A 6042-nucleotide genomic window follows, 5' to 3' on the forward strand; every position below is an offset into this window, starting at 1 on the left:
GGAAATTAAGGAAGGATTTGTTAAACAGTATTTAACAATAAAATGAAATATCAGACGTGAGTGCTCCTTTCAATTTTGTGTAACAGAAAACATCATAATTTTCATCAGAGGTAGTGAACTTCTCTAAATTTTGTCCAACAGAAAAGATCAGAATTTTAAGATGGCCAATGTAAATTAGAGTAATAATTTTATAGAGATAAAACTTGAAACTGATGTCATGAGCTCATATAGGTTGACTCGGATTTCAAAGGACGAAATCGAACTTTCATTAAAGATATATTTGTGACAACGACTTATGCTATCCAGGTAAGTGACCTTACTATCGGCATGGTCATATTTGATGTTGACACGTGCCCTGTGGTTATGTACGTGTCATATATATTGATATGTGTGAATTGTCTGTGGATCGATATGCTTCCTATACGTTATGTTATGTTATAATATGTGGTTTATATGATAATAATTATGGTACGATGTACTCAAGGATATGTTTGAGATAGGGTACGATAGGGATGCACAAAACGAAATGTAATGATAGGAGTAAGATACGTTCATGAAACGTTAGAATTAGGTTACATACTGGAGTGCTATGGATAGGAGAGATTGATGAAAGAATACGGTTAGGTTATGGGTAGAAAGGGATAGGTTTGTGATAGATTGATAGAACGCTAGCGTTAGGGGACATTCTTGTGACGATATGACTAAGGTACGTCGCGTAATGATATGTCTGTGATAGATATAAGAACGTTATGGCTATGGTAAGTTAGAGAACGATATGACTATGAAGTGTTTACGTTATGACTTGGTTATGATAAGATACTTTGTATGCTAGATTATTGTTTTTAAGTACGAAATCATGTGAACGTGAATGTATGTTATTTATGATGCTTAGTTGATGTGATATGAATGCATGTGACGATGTGTGGCCCTTGTACGATTATGGCTTGTTGTAGGAGTATTGGAATGTAACTGAATGAATTGTATGACATGAAATACCGTAAATTGCATGATACATAACCCCGCTAGGAATATGTATGATATGTAACGAAATGAGAATGAAAATGACATGTAAGCATGAAAACGTGACACGGGGTTATGTTCATTAAATGATGACTGTAGGACTAGTGGGACCTCATGCATATTGTGTGATCATGCATTTGGGGGGATACCCCTATCCCATCACGAGGGTACGGACGCGTACATCAAAATGGCAGGACAACGATCGTTATGCCCTGCATAGTGCTGCCGTGACGGTTTTAGTTTTAACGGGTCCTGATATGAACCAAGAGACATCAATCATACAATATGCTTCAATGAAGATGTGAAGAAAAGGTTGTCAAAATTATCAAAATATGTTTCAATTCATGCTACATTGAAGAAGAATAAAGTTTGATTGTTGTAAATTTTGGGTGGGTTATAATTTAGAGTTATTGTGTTTTAAGACTTTTTATTTAATTTCGGTTACATTTACATAATGGCTAATTATGGCCATAAAGTGTGAATGTTACAACTTTTGGAATGTCTTTAATAGTTTCATTTTGAGGCTATATAAAGCCATCTATGTTGTATTTGTAATAAGACTTAGAAGATATATTAAAAGAAGCATTTGTGCTTTTTCTTAGCCAATGGCTGAGTTTCTTTGCAACTCTATGTAGTTTAGGTTGCATGTAGAATCATTCAAGCTCGACATGATCAATCTTGCTTGTGGCGTGATTCGAATCTCAAACAAGTGTTCTTGTGTTGAGATATTTGATCAACAAGAATCATTCAAGCTAGACATGATCGCTCTTGCTTGTGGAGTGATTCGAATCTCAAACAAGTGTTCTTGTGTTGAGATATTTGATCAACAAGAATCATTCAAGCTAGACATGATCGCTCTTGCTTGTGGAGTGATTCGAATCTCAAACAAGTGTTCTTGTGTTGAGATATTTGATCAACAAGAATCATTCAAGCTAGACATGATCGCTCTTGCTTGTGGAGTGATTCGAATCTCAAACAAGTGTTCTTGTGTTGAGATATTTGATCAACAAGAATCATTCAAGCTAGACATGATCGCTCTTGCTTGTGGAGTGATTCGAATCTCAAACAAGTGTTCTTGTGTTGAGATATTTGATCAACAAGAATCATTCAAGCTAGACATGATCGCTCTTGCTTGTGGAGTGATTCGAATCTCAAACAAGTGTTCTTGTGTTGAGATATTTGATCAACAAGAATCATTCAAGCTAGACATGATCGCTCTTGCTTGTGGAGTGATTCGAATCTCAAACAAGTGTTCTTGTGTTGAGATATTTGATCAACAAGAATCATTCAAGCTAGACATGATCGCTCTTGCTTGTGGAGTGATTCGAATCTCAAACAAGTGTTCTTGTGTTGAGATATTTGATCAACAAGAATCATTCAAGCTAGACATGATCGCTCTTGCTTGTGGAGTGATTCGAATCTCAAACAAGTGTTCTTGTGTTGAGATATTTGATCAACAAGAATCATTCAAGCTAGACATGATCGCTCTTGCTTGTGGAGTGATTCGAATCTCAAACAAGTGTTCTTGTGTTGAGATATTTGATCAACAAGAATCATTCAAGCTAGACATGATCGCTCTTGCTTGTGGAGTGATTCGAATCTCAAACAAGTGTTCTTGTGTTGAGATATTTGATCAACAAGAATCATTCAAGCTAGACATGATCGCTCTTGCTTGTGGAGTGATTCGAATCTCAAACAAGTGTTCTTGTGTTGAGATATTTGATCAACAAGAATCATTCAAGCTAGACATGATCGCTCTTGCTTGTGGAGTGATTCGAATCTCAAACAAGTGTTCTTGTGTTGAGATATTTGATCAACAAGAATCATTCAAGCTAGACATGATCGCTCTTGCTTGTGGAGTGATTCGAATCTCAAACAAGTGTTCTTGTGTTGAGATATTTGATCAACAAGAATCATTCAAGCTAGACATGATCGCTCTTGCTTGTGGAGTGATTCGAATCTCAAACAAGTGTTCTTGTGTTGAGATATTTGATCAACAAGAATCATTCAAGCTAGACATGATCGCTCTTGCTTGTGGAGTGATTCGAATCTCAAACAAGTGTTCTTGTGTTGAGATATTTGATCAACAAGAATCATTCAAGCTAGACATGATCGCTCTTGCTTGTGGAGTGATTCGAATCTCAAACAAGTGTTCTTGTGTTGAGATATTTGATCAACAAGAATCATTCAAGCTAGACATGATCGCTCTTGCTTGTGGAGTGATTCGAATCTCAAACAAGTGTTCTTGTGTTGAGATATTTGATCAACAAGAATCATTCAAGCTAGACATGATCGCTCTTGCTTGTGGAGTGATTCGAATCTCAAACAAGTGTTCTTGTGTTGAGATATTTGATCAACAAGAATCATTCAAGCTAGACATGATCGCTCTTGCTTGTGGAGTGATTCGAATCTCAAACAAGTGTTCTTGTGTTGAGATATTTGATCAACAAGAATCATTCAAGCTAGACATGATCGCTCTTGCTTGTGGAGTGATTCGAATCTCAAACAAGTGTTCTTGTGTTGAGATATTTGATCAACAAGAATCATTCAAGCTAGACATGATCGCTCTTGCTTGTGGAGTGATTCGAATCTCAAACAAGTGTTCTTGTGTTGAGATATTTGATCAACAAGAATCATTCAAGCTAGACATGATCGCTCTTGCTTGTGGAGTGATTCGAATCTCAAACAAGTGTTCTTGTGTTGAGATATTTGATCAACAAGAATCATTCAAGCTAGACATGATCGCTCTTGCTTGTGGAGTGATTCGAATCTCAAACAAGTGTTCTTGTGTTGAGATATTTGATCAACAAGAATCATTCAAGCTAGACATGATCGCTCTTGCTTGTGGAGTGATTCGAATCTCAAACAAGTGTTCTTGTGTTGAGATATTTGATCAACAAGAATCATTCAAGCTAGACATGATCGCTCTTGCTTGTGGAGTGATTCGAATCTCAAACAAGTGTTCTTGTGTTGAGATATTTGATCAACAAGAATCATTCAAGCTAGACATGATCGATCTTGCTTGTGGAGTGATTCGAATCTCAATCAAGTGTTCTTGACTTGAGATATTCGATCGACAAGGTAATCCGAATCTTACTCTCCTTGTAGTGATTCCTTATCTTATCATTTGGTATCAGAGCAAGTTGATTCCTTATCTTATCATTTGGTATCAGAGCTTCAGGCTCAAGATCGGATATATGTTTCCTTTGCATTTTTTCTCAATTTAATTTTTATTTATTTTCATCTTTTTAGTTTTTAATCGACCCAAAGTTCAAAATTCAATCTTTGCTCTATTTAAAATTTTGAGAGGTGAGAATGAGAGCTTCATTTGTGTAAATGAGTGCAAACAGAGTGGCCTAAAATTCCTTGAGTGTATACACGTGAGAGAGTGTTGTGAGGTCCTTTGTATTTCCATAACTTATTTTTTGCAGCAAAGTTTCACAAATAGATTCGAGGACGAATCCTCTTGAAGAAGTGGAGAATGATATGAACCAAGAGACATCAATCATACAATATGCTTCAATGAAGATGTGAAGAAAAGGTTGTCAAAATTATCAAAATATGTTTCAATTCATGCTACATTGAAGAAGAATAAAGTTTGATTGTTGTAAATTTTGGGTGGGTTATAATTTAGAGTTATTGTGTTTTAAGACTTTTTATTTAATTTCGGTTACATTTACATAATGGCTAATTATGGCCATAAAGTGTGAATGTTACAACTTTTGGAATGTCTTTAATAGTTTCATTTTGAGGCTATATAAAGCCATCTATGTTGTATTTGTAATAAGACTTAGAAGATATATTAAAAGAAGCATTTGTGCTTTTTCTTAGCCAATGGCTGAGTTTCTTTGCAACTCTATGTAGTTTAGGTTGCATGTAGAATCATTCAAGCTCGACATGATCAATCTTGCTTGTGGAGTGATTCGAATCTCAAACAAGTGTTCTTGTGTTGAGATATTTGATCAACAAGAATCATTCAAGCTAGACATGATCGATCTTGCTTGTGGAGTGATTCGAATCTCAAACAAAGTGTTCTTGGCTTGAGATATTCGATCAACAAGGTAATCCGAATCTTACTCTCCTTGTAGTGATTCCTTATCTTATCATTTGGTATCAGAGCTTCAGGCTCAAGATCGGATATATGTTTCCTTTGCATTTTTTCTCAATTTAATTTTTATTTATTTTCATCTTTTTAGTTTTTAATCGACCCAAAGTTCAAAATTCAATCTTTGCTCTATTTAAAATTTTGAGAGGTGAGAATGAGAGCTTCATTTGTGTAAATGAGTGCAAACAGAGTGGCCTAAAATTCCTTGAGTGTATACACGTGAGAGAGTGTTGTGAGGTCCTTTGTATTTCCATAACTTATTTTTTGCAGCAAAGTTTCACAAATAGATTCGAGGACGAATCCTCTTGAAGAAGTGGAGAATGATATGAACCAAGAGACATCAATCATACAATATGCTTCAATGAAGATGTGAAGAAAAGGTTGTCAAAATTATCAAAATATGTTTCAATTCATGCTACATTGAAGAAGAATAAAGTTTGATTGTTGTAAATTTTGGGTGGGTTATAATTTAGAGTTATTGTGTTTTAAGACTTTTTATTTAATTTCGGTTACATTTACATAATGGCTAATTATGGCCATAAAGTGTGAATGTTACAACTTTTGGAATGTCTTTAATAGTTTCATTTTGAGGCTATATAAAGCCATCTATGTTGTATTTGTAATAAGACTTAGAAGATATATTAAAAGAAGCATTTGTGCTTTTTCTTAGCCAATGGCTGAGTTTCTTTGCAACTCTATGTAGTTTAGGTTGCATGTAGAATCATTCAAGCTCGACATGATCAATCTTGCTTGTGGAGTGATTCGAATCTCAAACAAGTGTTCTTGTGTTGAGATATTTGATCAACAAGAATCATTCAAGCTAGACATGATCGATCTTGCTTGTGGAGTGATTCGAATCTCAATCAAGTGTTCTTGACTTGAGATATTCGATCGACAAGGTAATCCGAATCTTACTC

Source organism: Cucurbita moschata, unplaced genomic scaffold, assembly GCF_002738365.1.
Source record: "Cucurbita moschata cultivar Rifu unplaced genomic scaffold, Cmos_1.0 Cmo_Scf00152, whole genome shotgun sequence".
NCBI classification, from domain to species: domain Eukaryota; kingdom Viridiplantae; phylum Streptophyta; class Magnoliopsida; order Cucurbitales; family Cucurbitaceae; genus Cucurbita; species Cucurbita moschata.